We start from the raw sequence: 14,445 nt of genomic DNA, 5'->3' as shown, positions 1-14,445 counted from the left end.
TTCACTACAGTCATTATGATTAGGAACAAATGATGATCTATATCCATTAGACCACAAGCTCCGTGAAGGCAAGGGTCTTTGCTTGCCTCATTCGCTGCTGATCCAAAGCATATAAACATATTCAGGACCATAGTATGTGCTCCAAAAATATTTGTCGTATGCTTGGTATTAGTCTGTTCTCACATTGTTATAAAGAAATCCTGGAGACTGGGTAATTTATAAAGAAAAGAGGCTTAAATTGGCCCACAGTTCCACAGGCTGTACAGGAAGCATGATGCTGGCCTCTGCTTGGCTTCTGGAGAGGCCTCAGGAAACTTACAATCATGGTGGAAGGCGAAGGGGAAGCAGGCTTGTCTTACATGGCTAGAGCAGGAGCAAGAGAGGGTGGAGTTCTCACAAGAACTCACTATCGCCACGATAGCACCAAGGTAGACAGTGTTAAGCCATGAGAAACCACCCCCATGATCCAATCACCTCCCACCAGGCCCTACCTTGCATTGGGGATTATAATTTGACATGAGATTTGGGTGGGGACACAGATCCAAACCATATCACATATTAATTAATAAACCAATATAATTACTTGTTTATGGTCTGTCTCCCCTATTTGAGTAGAAGCCCTATGGGGGAAGGAACTGTGTCTTATTCATCCTATATCCCTAGGACCCAGACAATGCCTGGCATGTAGTAGATACATCATAAACATTGGAGGAATAGTAAAGTACTTAGAATTTTTATGTTGAATTAATGTAAAATTAATAGTATGAATTTTAGTTATTTAAGTACTAACACTACAATAGTTATTATAGAAAAAGAGAGTAACAGACCCGTCTTCCACTAACGTCACCACTCTTAGACAACTACTTTAGTTATTTTGATGCTTTCTTTTTCAAAGTTTTTCATTTGTGTATTTTACACACAATTTTAATCCGGTTATTTTAAGTACACATGTGCACACACATGCACACACACACACAGAAACACACATCAACAACTGCCCAGGTGGCAGGGAGTTTTGTGGATTTAATGGCAGGAAGGGAGGCCTAGTTGAATAATGTCTTTCTTATTGTTATAATTAATTATTGGCCCTACGATGGAATTGATAGCATCATGGGAACCGCGACTGAGAAGTATTGCTCTCTAAATGTTCACCCCTGGGGTCAAGGCAAATCTGGCTATGGAAAAAAATGTGCAGGTTAGAAATAATCCACAGGAAAATGCTCAGAAATCAGGGAAATTTGCTATGGCCGCGTCTCAACATAAACCACTTACGTAAACTGCAGTGGGCTTCGTGGTTCAGGATTCATTCCTCAGCCTTTTTTGTTTGGATCATTATGTGGAAATCAACCTGGTTTCTGTCTTTAAGCCCCTAGTGACATGTTGCCAACAGTGACTTCTAGGTGATTATAAAAGTGAGGGAACCACCGTATAATTGAAAAAACAAATCTAATCAAAATTCTGGTCTGCTATATTCAAAACACAATTCTAAAGGCTAGGAGGCAAAGGGTCTACTTCCCGTAAGGGGCAGCCTGTAATAGTAGAAAGCCTCTTAGCTGACAAAGAGAACTTGTGCAAACGTCTTGTTGATAAATAAGGTAGGCAGAAAGTTGAGTGGACAAAAGACTCAACTATTGGTGGGGGACCACTTCTGGGGTTGGACAGAGGCTCTGTGTTAGTTAGAGGTAAAGAGGTATACTTTGATCTTGTTCTTTTGTTTTTTTTGCCTTTTTCTGACCTGGAATAGAAAACAGGAGTAAGGGGTGAGGAGGGAGCCGATCTGAGGTCATTAACACAGCACTCCTCCAGGAGATGGTTTACATGGCAGGCAGACGGACCAGGTGTTAGTTCTAGCTCTGCGCTCACTTTCATGTGTGAACCCTTCTCGGTCCTAGGGGTGATGATGACCTCATGCCACCTTCACAGACTTGTAAGGACTGAATCAGACCCTGGCTATAAAAGCACTTTGAAAAGCACATAAGCAAATGTTTTTGAATGAGAAGTGAGGTGCCAATGTTGCAAGAGGAAGCCGTACTATTGAAAAGCCCTCATGAGGACTTTTAACATCCAAGCTCCAGCAGCCTTATAGGAGATTCGTAAGTTGAGAGCTCAGGGATTTTTGCATTCTGGAGGCACCAAGAGATAAGGGAGTATGGTTTTTTTTTTTTTTAAATATACAAAGGAATGCAGAAGTTAACAGGTACTTGATAATAGCTGAGTTTAGTGGGAAAAAACATCAGTATATGTTTCTACTTCCTGAAATTTTCCTTTCTATGATATTTATAAAACAAAAATGGTAAAAGAAGATGGCTAGTCATACAAACATTCTAAGAAAGTCTTCTAAGGCTAAAGAGTGATCTAATAAACAACATATTTTAACAGGCTCCATTTGTTTTTACCTTATGAATTGACTTATCCATTTAATAAATATGTATTGAGTATCCACCTAAAGATATACGAGGAAATAATTCACTTCTCTAGGGTGGGGATTATACTATCATATCTATTGGGCATTGCAAAGACGCACAGAAGAGACTAAAATGAAATTGCAGGCTCAAAGTGCCATTCAAATTCAGAAAGGAAACACTGCATGGTGTAGCAGGGACTAATAGTTGCTCACCAAATCCATATTTTCCTCTCCTTCCTGGGCACAAAGATAAACTATATTTCTCAGACTCCGTTCCTTTTTTTTTTTTTTTTTTTTTTGATAGATGAGGTCTTGCTCTGTTGCCTAGGCTGGAGTGCAATCATAGCTCACTGCTGCCTCAAGTCATCCTCCTTCCTCAGCCTCCAGAGTCACTGGGATTACAGGTGTGAGCCACCACAGCTGGCTCCGACTCTCTTGCATTTAGCTATAGCTGCGTGATGGAATTCTATCCAATTGCACGAAATTGGAAGTTTTGTTCATCACTTTCAAGTCTGGCCCATAAAGGTTTCCCACACACCGCTCCTTCCCCATCCAACTGGCTGGAATTGAGAGGACCTCACACGTTGAAGACGGCAGAGCCTCCCTCTCCCTGGATCTTTAAACAGTTACACAGGAGAAGCCTGCCCTGCCAACTGTTCACCAATCCAGTACTATTAGGGGAACAAGAAGTGAACTTCAAGGATGTGGAGTCATTATATATTTTGAGATCCCTTGTTTAAGCAGCTATTCTAATTTAACTGAGACAGCAACTAATTCTTCAACTTTTACATCTGTAAGATGGAAGGAATGAGTAGTAGTAACAGATATTTAACAGCAATGGATGCTTTTGCTATTTGTCATAGACAAAAAAGTTCAAAGGGTTTCGGATTCTTTTTATGATTGTTCCAGGTGCTGTCTTCTGGGACAATTGGTAGGATCATCTTTACACTTTTCTTTGCCTTGGTTCTTCCATGGCAAGATAGATAGATGATAGATAGATAGATAGATAGATAGATAGATAGATAATAGATTTTTTTGAAGGTAAAGTATAACCATTATGCTCTCTAAAATGGTGGCAACCAATTGAACTCCTTCATTGGCAGGTGGAAATATTAAAGCAGGATATAAGGCATCAGGAAAAACCTGGTTTTCTGTATCCCTGGTCATTGCTCTGCCAACTCACCCCTGCCCAGGTATTTATAGTAATGTCAGGCATCTTTAGCCTGAGCCTTATCCAGACATGAGGCCAATGGTATCATGGCTTCATGGTACCACAGGAACTTGCTCTTTATTAATGAGCACATGTGGTCTGGAAATAGGCTATTTTCAGCTGCTTTAGCCTTTGATTAGGATGCTGTTGGTTAACAGTGATAGAAAACTCAAATCAAGCTGATTTAAGCTAATAGAGAATTTATTGATCCATGTAACTGAAAACTCCAGGGTCAGGGGCTGGCTCCAGGCACAGCTGGATTCGAAGGCTCCAACGATGTCATTAGGACTTGGTCTTCCTGGGCCTCTCTTCCTTTCCCTGCTCTATTTCATCCTTCAGTCTTGGCTGCATACGGTGGCAAGATAGCTGCAGCAACATCAGCTACCCAAGGTGACCCTTCTCTGAACCAATCCCAGTGGCCTGGGAGGCACCATGCTTTGATTAGCCAGGCATGGTCACGTGGTCTACTCTGGAAGTTGGATGTGGGAACTCCACCAAGAACACAGGGACTAAGAGTAAGGAAGGAATGGCTTTCCAAGGGACTATCAAGGGGGAGAGATGGGTGCCAAGGAGCCAACCACACCGAGTACCAAGAGATGAGGGGGTGCTATGTTCAGATTGTAGCTTTGTGCTGCACCTTTACACCTCCCTGCTCTGGTGGTGCTAACCCACCTCCCTGGCCCTTCTGAATCCTGGGAAGGGGGACTTAAGTCCATTCAGAACTCCAGCAGCAGGCTCTAAATCCTGTCCCACTTGCCTGAGCCCTTTCAGCCCCTTCACTCAAGGCTAGTTTCCAGATTACCCTAACCTGGAGCTGGCGCCATGTCCTGCAGGAGACGGGAGAGGGTAGAGGGCAGCTTCGGGCTCTTAGGTAGAATTTCTTCTTTTTAAATTTTAATTATTATTTTTTTGAGACGGAGTCTTTCTCTGTCTCCCAGGCTGGAGTGCAATGGTGTGATCTTGGCTTACTGCAACCTCTGCCTCCTGGGTTCAAGTGATTCTCCTGCCTCAGCCTCCCGAGTAGCTAGGAGTACAGTCGCACACCACCACGCCTGGCTACTTTTTGTATTTTTAGTAGAGATGGGGTTTCACCATGTTGGCCAGGTTGGTCTTGAACTCCTGACCTACCTTGATCCTCCCGCCTCGGCCTCCCAAAGTGCTGGGATTACTGGTGTGAGCCAAAGAGCCTGGCCTTACGTAGAATTTCTGCCTATGGATCTCACTTTTCTCTGCATTAATACTTACCGCTCTGTTTTCTGACTCTGTTGCCATCGATTCCCCATACAACTTCCTGCCTATTCCATCAGGTTGGGCTCCGTGGTTATTGTCACCTGCCTAAATTGCACTTGGGTTTTACTCACACTCCTTTGGACCTGTCAAGTTCTCAAGAGAAAAGGTCCCATCTCTTTGGTCTTATCTCAGTGAATCCTTACAACACCACCATGAAATGGGCATTATAATTCCTACCTTTTACAGGTAACAGAATAGAATAGAATAGAGGCATGGCAAGATAAAATAACGAGTCCATGGTTACACATCTGGCAAGGGACAGAACTAGGATTCAAACACAGCCGGTCCGACACTAGGGGCTGTGCTCCTAACTTCTACATGATAGTGCTCAGTTTTAGGGGGAGAGGCTCAGTTCTTACAAAGGGCTTACCCAGAGTTGGGGAACAGTCCCAGGTAGACTATGCCAAACCAAAACAGAACCATCACCAGGAGTTGGCAATGGGTTGTCAGGCTGTCCTAACCTAGAGATTGGTCTCAGCCAATGTCACCAACAGGGAGGAACTCAGACCAGGAACACAAGGGCTCAGAATCCAGTTGCTAAGGTCAGAATAACAAGTGCAGGTGCCCAAATCTGGGGAGGGCAGGGCCGGGGAGAAAGGTGATCTGCCAGGAGGCAATTGACCTGCCCCCTTAAATGCAGATGTTTCCTTCCTCAAGTGCATATCTTGGCTCATGATTCAACCCCTTTATACTCATAGAATCTGGACCTCAAAACATTAAACAGAGATGTTTACTATGGGTTGGGAAGGGGGACAGAGGTGGAGAGCTAGAGTTCAAAAACCGTATGAAGATGTTTTCTGAGCTGAATACCCCCAGTAGGGCCGCACGATGCCCAGGGGACTCACTAGGAGATTTAAGGCATGTACAGAGGTAAGAGAAAATGAGAAACAAGAACATGAAAACTAGAAGAGGAAGGAAGACAAGGCCAAAAAAAGAGAAAACTGAGGCCACTCTAGCGGGAGGTCAGAGACTTGTGCTTTGGCAATTACTGGAGTTGCCCCACAGCGCTGCCCCTCAGAAACCTACACCAGGGTGGGAGGGAGCCATGGGTGGACAGGCTGTACCTGATAACTTGTGCTTCCTTCCCCCAGTTTTCCCACTCTCGTTAATGAGTTTTGAGACAAAATGTCTCTCCCCAGGCTAGAAGAGCTTCAGTAACAAGATGTCCAGAGTTAGTTGACACTCAGGTGAAAAGCCTTTTGCAGAAAGGAATTTTTTTTTAATGCCATCATAAAACTTCCCAGCTCACCTAGCCCTGCCGTGGAAATGGTGCCTCCAAGGACAGAGAGGAGATCAGAGCATCTGATCTGAAGCCGAGGCATAAGGGAAAGTTGGGGATACACAATCCTCTCCCAGACAGAATCAAACTTGCCTTTCTGCAACATCCCATTTTGCAAGAAGTGACGGACTGAGAGTAGGAGAGGAAAAGGAGAGTTCAAACAAGGTCACTTGACCCACCTAACCCTGTCCAGAGGAATGAAGCCTGAGAAAGCCTCCCAGAGACCCGTCCTCAATTTCGCCTTGACCTTTTCTGGGTTTATCCGTGTGCAGCAGGGGCAGCTGTCCCGAACGAATCCTCTGCCTAATTTGAGCTCTTCACCCTCCATTCTGTCTCAATTAAACAAACGCAGGTCTGCCAGGCCGTTTCCATAGACCACTCCCTCACATGAGAGGCATTCCAGCATCTGGGCTCTGGAGTCAGGAAGAGCTCTGACCAAATGTCACTCTGCCATTTCCTAGCTGAGTCACCCTGGATGACTGCCCATCCCTGCGCCTCTGTTCTCTCAGCAGTGAGTTGGGGAAAATTGTACTCATCTAGAAGGGCTCAGAGAAACAACAGGCAGAGAGTGCTGAAGGCATTGTGATGAAAAATATTGCTGAATTATTAAACATTAAATTATCAAAATTATTAATCGCATTAAAATATCGTTACACACTTACCTGACCCAAAGTCTTAATGATACGGTTCAAGAGACTTTTCCTCCCAGAGGTGCAGCTTTGAGGGGCTTTTGTACACTGGCCCTAGAGACACAGGGGTGAATAAGACAGGTACCAGCTCTCAAAGGCACACAGTGAGCAGGGGCCACAAGACAGCCTAACGCTCGACTAGAATCAATGCTAAACGTACTATGACAGATAAATGTACAGTGTGCTCTCAAGAGATAACAGTGCCCACCTAGGAAACTTAGGGAGTTGTCATTTGATCTGGGCCTGGAAGAGCGAGCTGGATTTGATTGGGTGGATTGTTCTTGGCAGAGGAATGACATTTCAGGAAGAGGGAACAGCAGGAGCAAAAAGTATGATGTTTGGATTCCACTCGGGATATTGGGAACACATGAGAAGGACTAGAGAATGCAGTCTGTTATGTGGGATGGCAGGGGAGGAGATGAGAAAGGTAAGCTAGTCAAGACTCGGAAGTGGCTAATACAACTGAAAGTGGTCCCATAGGACAATGGGAGAACTTTCAGTGATGATGGAAATGTTCTACATCTGCCCGTCCAATATGGTAGCCACTGGCCCCATGTGGCTATTGAGCACTTTATTTATTTATTTATTTTTATTTTTTGAGACAGAGTCTTACTCTGTCACCCAGACTGGAGTGCAGTGGTGCAATCTCGGCTCACTGCAACCTCTGCCTTCCGGGTTCAAGAGATTCTCCTGACTCAGCCTCCTGAGTAGCTGGGATTACAGGCGCACGCCACCATGCCCAGCTAATTTTTGTATTTTTAGTAAAGGCGGGGTTTCACCATGTTGGCCAGGCTCATCTCAAACTCCTGACCTCAAGTGATCTGCCTGCCTCCGCCTCCCAAAGTGTTGGGATTATAGGCGTGAGCCTTCATGCCCGGCCTATTGAGGACTTTACAGGAAGCTAGTAAGACTGAGCTGTGAAATTTTTAGTTTTATTTAATTTTAATTAGTTTGAATGTAAATTTCAATAGCCACATGCAGCTAGTGGCTGCTATTCTGGACAGTATAGCCACAGAACTTATGACAATGACTCAAGGCCCTCATCTTGCAGTCCCATCCTCAGCCCATAAAATGGGAGCCCCGCCCAAGCTGCTGCTGTGATTATGCAGCAGGGTAGATGAGTTTTGGGCTGAAATATAATTTATTTCCTGCTTGCTAAGCCACGCACTCTGATGTGGCAGTGTCTGCCCAGAGGAAGAGGCAGCTTTTTCTAATTCTTACAGAGGCATCATGTGGGCTAGCAGTAGCCCTGCTTCCTCTGAAGTTTGTTGCTCAGTGATCTGTCTGCATGTAGAGTCAGGTTTCCTTTCATCTCCTGCTTCCTGGAGTCACTGGGCCAGGTAAGCACACCTGGAACATGGCCCAGGTGGGATGTGCTGGGCACTGACTGTTAGTGATGCTCCCACAGTGTGAGAAGGCCGGGTCCTCAGTATGGCTGTCAGTGTAAAGTTCTATTCTGCATCCCATATTCTGCCCACAGGCAGATCCTTTGGCCTAAACTTGAGGAGGAGGTAATGATCTCTACTTTGACCACAGGTTGAAAGGGCAGTCACTATTCCACTTTGCCAGCAAGAGAGCACATATTATAGTTTAATTCTCACTTGGCTTCCTGGTCTGTTTCTCAGTTGTTTCTAATACAAAGAGGAAAGGTAAAGTCATGATACTTTTTTGGAACCTCCTACCTCCCAGCAAAAAGGACATGCACACACTTTCCAATCTTGAATGCAAAAGCGGTGACATATTCACGAGCCAACAAGTACACACATGACATTACTGCTGTAAAACACAGGCACAGACTGTCAAGAGTTGGAAGGAATATTGAATTCTAAAATCTCATCATAAGATGAGGAAACTTGAGTCTCAGAGAAGTTTGATGATCCGCTCAAGCCAGGTAGGAGCCAGATATGGCTAGATCCCATTTCTCCTGAATCAACCCATACCTAATTATTAAAATTAAAGGTTGCAAACTGGTGGCCATTAGTTAAAGTCAGCCTGCTGATTTTTAATTTTTTGTCCTCAGTGTTGGCTCGTGAACAACTTAAAAAATATTTTTGCCAGCCTGGCCAATAAAGCAAGCCCCATCTCTACAAAAGAAAAAAAAAAGATTTTTAAAAAACTTAGCCAGGCATGATGACTTGCATCTGTAGTCTCAGCTAGTAAGGAGGATGAGGCAGAGGACTGCTTGAGCCAGGAGTTGTAGTCTGTGGTGAGCTATGATCGCACCACTGCACTCCAGCTTGGGTGACAGGGCAAGACCCTGTTTTGAAAACAAAATTAAAAAAATATATATATTTGGCTTTATTTAAAAGACGAAAGAATCCACTTTGAAATCCAAATTAACGAACATTTCTGGGCCTGTAAATCTACATGGTAGAAGGGGCTGAAGCAATGTCGTGCCTGATCCTACCATAGAGAGGATAAAGGGGAGGAATGAGGGATGGGGATCATTTCGGACACTGATAATTCAAGCAGTCAAGCTGGATCACAAAGTAATATATGCTGCTTTCAAAATGTCTAGTTCATGATTCATTATTGCTTATTATGAGGACTTAGAGTTTCAATCTGTAGAAGTTTAAATAAAATACAGATCTTAGAGATCATGCAGTCAAGCCAATTCATTTTACAGATGAGCATCACAGGTCCCAGACCACACACGCCTTCAGATAAAAACAGGGTCGCAGAGGTGGTAACCAGGCAGGAGTTGGTGGATTCCCCTGGCTCCTGCACTATGGGGGCGCTAGATCTGTCACATTCCTCGCCCCTTTACAAAAAGTTTTGGGAGCAAATCCCCAGGAATGTTTCTTGTGGATTCACATGTATCAAGGATACTCATTTCCACACCAAAGGCATTGATGCCCCACCTGGCACATAACAGCCACTCAATAAATGTGTTAGATGAATGAATGAATGAATGTGTAAGTGTGAATGACCTCAAAGGTGAGTGATGCTGCCTAAACCAAGGTCATCGAAACTGGCCCTTAGGGCACCATTCCCTGAAGCCACCAGTGCCATCATCTTTATTCACAGCCAAGCAGCTGGCCCCAGAGCTTTGTGTCTTGCTCTTCCCCAGATATCTCAGTGAAAAGCCTTTGATTCAATTTTCACTCCCTCTCTTATAGCTCTCTTGCTCTAGGACTCCACTGGGGGTCCGAGAGCTGTTCTTCCTCTGCTATTTCCTGTTGTTCTTGAATAAAACAAATGCCCCTTCAACTTTGCTTCTCCATGGGACATGTTGTTCTCTGAGAGGCTCCTTGATCCTGCAAGTAATTAGGTCTGGGAGGGGAGGGTGTCCTATTGGCCCTCCAGACTGGTTCAGACATGTCTAGACCCAGCTTAAATTACCTTGTCTGTTACACAAGGATGGTAACATGTTGGAAAGAAAATGAGACAAGCACTTTGCTGCTGTCTGGTAGAGCAGGTGGGGCTCCTGTTTAACATTTGCTGATCTCCACTTAAGAGCAGGACATCATCAGCCTTAGTCGCCATCCTGAAATGGGCTCTGTCACTTGGATAGCGTTTGTCAGTTGAAAGCTTTCTCTCCATAAACATCAACAGACTGGAAACCCAGTGAAAACTTTGTTTTTAATATTTAAAAATTAAGTCTCCACATGCACTCTGGGACAGAGGGGCAATAAATTACAACTTGCTATGTGCCAGAGATTATACTAATTGTATATCTGATTAAATTCTCACAACAGCCTTAAGAGGGTTTTGTAATCCTCATCTGCAGATGAAAAGTGGAGGAGGAGAGAGTAAGTGGCTTGCCTGAATAAGGGCCAAGACAGAATTCAAACGCAGATTTTTGACGTCACAAAGCTAGTATCCTGGCGGGGCGTGGTGGCTCATGCCTGTGATCCCAGCACTTTGGGAGGCCGAGGCAGGTGGATCACTTGAGGTCAGGAATTTGAGACCTACCTGGCCAATGTGGATAAACCCTGTCTCTACTAAAAATACAAAAATTAGCCAGGTGTGGAGGCAGGCGCCTGTTATCCCAGCTACGAGGGAGGCTGAGGCAGTAGACTTGCTTGAACCCAGGAGGCTGAGGTTGCAGCGAGCTGAGATCACGCCCTGCTGCACTCCAGCCTGGGCGACAGGAACAAGACTCTGTCAAAACAAAACAAAAAAAAAGCTAGTATCCTTCTCTTAGTGTTGCCCCCTGCAGAGGAACTGTTTTTTTTTTTTTTTTTCTTTTAAAGCACCCTACATCACATAATGTCAGCTGGACTTTTCTGTGATATTAACACTGGGATCCTGTAAAACACTATATTCTGACCATAGTCTGACACTCTGCATAATGAACAATTAGCTGGGAAAACATAGTATTTGAACCTCCTTTGCAGAGAGGAAATTCTCACAACTCCAAAGCAATAGTCAGCCCACAGTCAATGCCATCTCATCACCCAGCCCAAGGCTCGGCCTAAAACCTTCTAGAGGGTCTCACTCTAAAGATAACCCAAAGGTCTCACAGCTTCCTGGTTGCAAAAACGACAACAGGAGCAGGAATTGAGACCTAAAGATCATTCGGGTAGAAATGAGGAAGGAAATGACATGTTAAATGATGATTTTTCCCTAACTTGCCTTGTTCTTTCTAGATGTGGCTCAAGAACTTGCAGAGTTATGGTGGGATAATTCGACTGATCAAATGCTGAAAGTTTTCCTATCGACTTCAAGGCTGTTCAAATCTCTATGTACTTTGAAGTCTGAGGCACAAGATAATTTCCCAGAGATTCATGTTTCTATCGATGCTAGGCTGGGCTGACACAGATAACCCCTCAAGAGGCCTTTCCGAACTGCTGTATAAACTGTCCTAGGTCCAGCAATAAAGCAACTGTGTCATTATAGTTCTCTGCCCTTCAGAAGATCTGATCTTCATACCCTTCTCTTCTTTTTGTCCTCTGATTTCATCAAATTTGTTGCCATTCTGGGTGTTTATCCTTCTCTCCCCGACTTTTTCTACTTCAGATCAAAGAACTTCCCCTTTTTCCCACTTTTGGATTTGCGCCCTGGAGGACAACGCAAGGTTAACTTCCCTCCCACCTCCTCTTGTAGGCACACAGGGTGCCCCTTAGCCAGCGAAATCTCCACCCCCGAGATCCTCTCACAATTTCAGGCTGGTGAGTTGTAGTAGGAGACATGGTTTAGTTTGATGTGGTTAAGTCAGTCATCATGGCATCTTCGTACCCTCAGCCCCAAACCGCTCTCCTACTCATCACCCTCACTTTCATTTCTTTGGATTATCTTTCATCGGTTTACCACCAGCCTTCACAGCCTCACCCAAGGCTGAAGCAGGGCTAGCAGGGTGGTGCGTTTCCTTCCCTGGTTGAGCTGGTGACTGCTGTGGGTAAGCAGGTCCAATGTGAACTCAATTTTACATTGAGAAAGAGAAAGCAAGAGTGAGTGGGCTGCTAAGACTGTTGCTTCATGGTTTCCCCTAAGCCCCAGAAATAGAAAGGCAGACTTCCGACTGGCAGAGCCCGTATGCTAACCACCAGACCACACTGCCAGATAAGAAAAATGTTCGATTGTGTCATACTTCCCTCATTGGCTCCAGTGTCTGAAAATGGCCCTGAATTTCAGAGAGTCTTACCATGACCCAGGGATTTAGAGAGGATCGAAGAGGGAGGACAAAGGAATCAGGCACCTTCTCTCTCTCTTTTCTGGGGTAAATTTATTTTCAACCACAGAAGTAAAGGAAAGAAAAAATCACAACAGATGAGTTATGAGCTAACTTTCTGATTTGCACGTGTAAGAGAAAGAATTGAACTGGATATCATTAGACATTGAGAAAGGGAGTCTGCAAGCTAGCAATGTATCTTCGGCCTTTTTGATTTACACGTGTTTATTTATGAGTACCTACTGTGTGCCAGGCATGATGCTTGGTGCTGCCAATTCAAAGAGAAATAAGACACCTCCTTGCAAAGTGAGAAGGCAGAACTAGATTCAGATTCACCTAGATTTCAACTCTTGTGCTCAGGCCACCACCACCACCACGGAAATAATTTTGCTTGACTCTCCCGGCGCAGCCGTGGCAGGCGTGTGTGTTGTCAGACACTGCAGGAAGAGTGATGGCCTGGGTGTTGACAGGCTCCTAATTGGAAGGTAGGAGGTGCCACCAGAGATCAGCTATAAAAGATATCTTTGGACTGGGGTGGGCTGCTAATGCTTGGAAGAGACTTGTGGGTGAGGCCCGGTGAGCTGTCACCTCGGAATTGGGCCTTGCCCAGCAGACAGACATGCATGCGGGGGAGGTAGCTGACAGACAGGGGCGCATGGGGAAGCAGCCATTCCAGAGAACTGCAACAGCAGATTGCAAACCAGGACTTCAGGACTCAGAGGGGGACAAGGAAAGGAGAGCCTATAGTGGCCCCAAAGCCCAGGGTCAGAGGCAGGGCCAGGAGAGCAGCTGATAAGAGCTTTATGGTAAGGACAAAAGAGAAGAGAGCCGGAGTCTCCTTTTATTCAGCTCATAAAGACCCAAATTCTGTGCACTTATAACTGTTCAGACCCTGAGGGGTTCAAAAAAAGAACCGTGTTAGGAGAATTCAATATTTAATTAAGAGATGATCAGATCCGTGCACCGAAATTATTGCTGGGTAAGACAATACTGTGTGTGTTACATAGCATTGGAACTTAGGAAAGCTCTTTCCTTGTGTTGTCTAATTTAATCCACTCAACAACCCTGCAAAGTGGGTACCATTGTCCCTGTTTTTTATGAATGAGGGGGTGAGGTGCTGAGAAGCTGTGTACGTTATTTGAGTTTGTCTGGCTAGTCAGTGGCTGAGCCAAGTTCCAATCCAGGTCATGTGAGCCTCTGAACTTTCTGATAAAACCTGCAGACCCCCTTAACTGGGATAATATAGTAATGCATTAAGCAAGAAGGAGAAGTAAATACAGGCTGATGGTGTAGGGGAGAAATTCAAAAGGAGAAGGCCTAGGAGGGAGAGGGAGCTATGTGTGAACAGAACCAAAGACGGCCTCTTGGAATTGGAAGATCTCTTGGAATTCGTCCAAACTGAGGATCACAAGTCTCCACATTCTGAGTAGGAGGATGAGGGTCTGAGTTAGGATTTGGGTCCTGCAGGGCTTGCTAAGGAATCCCCTGATGGCCTAGGATTCCACACAGAGCACATCTGGTGTGACAGAGCTCGCTGCAAGGGTGAAGGCTCCACCCTATCAGATAGACAACCAGGCCACCAAGAGGCCCAGCCCTCCAAACCCTGGATCTGCAACATCCTCAAAGAACAGCAACGGGCCTTGAGCAGAATTGAGAAGGAAATACCCCCACCTGCCCTCAGCCGTTAAGTGGGCTTTGCTATTCACAAGGGCCTGTGGGTGTCCTGGCAGAGAGGGGAGATGGCACAGGCACCAGGTGCTAGGGTGCCAGGGCCTCCCGAGAAGGAACAGGTGCAAAGCAGGCAATTAGCCCAGAAGGTATCCGTGGGGCAGGCAGCCTAGATCTGATGGGGGAAGCCACCAGGATTACATCATCTGCTGGTGAGTAGGCTTCATTAATTCTCCGATGAATGGAGGATTGCAAGGGAACTTTTTTCATCTTCAAGGAGCCAGAAGAAGT

At 45.1% G+C, this 14,445-nt stretch overlaps 1 protein-coding gene across 6 annotated transcripts in view; it reads left to right on the top strand.

Annotated features, from left to right (window-relative positions):
* Positions 1-11,070: 11,070 nt before the first annotated feature.
* Positions 11,071-14,445, top strand: part of LMO2 (LIM domain only 2) — a 36,380-nt gene continuing 33,005 nt past the window's right edge. For all 6 annotated transcript variants that reach the window (XM_063782851.1, XM_063782853.1, XM_063782843.1 and 3 more), the window contains exon 1: positions 11,071-14,366. The gene's annotated coding sequence lies outside the window, so the exon portion shown is untranslated. The remainder of the gene's footprint in view (positions 14,367-14,445) is intronic.

The sequence above is a fragment of the Pan troglodytes genome, chromosome 9 (genome assembly GCF_028858775.2).
Source record: "Pan troglodytes isolate AG18354 chromosome 9, NHGRI_mPanTro3-v2.0_pri, whole genome shotgun sequence".
In the NCBI taxonomy this organism is placed as follows: domain Eukaryota; kingdom Metazoa; phylum Chordata; class Mammalia; order Primates; family Hominidae; genus Pan; species Pan troglodytes.
The sequence above is the reverse complement of the archived record's forward strand: the minus strand, read 5'-3'. Positions and strand labels throughout refer to the sequence as shown.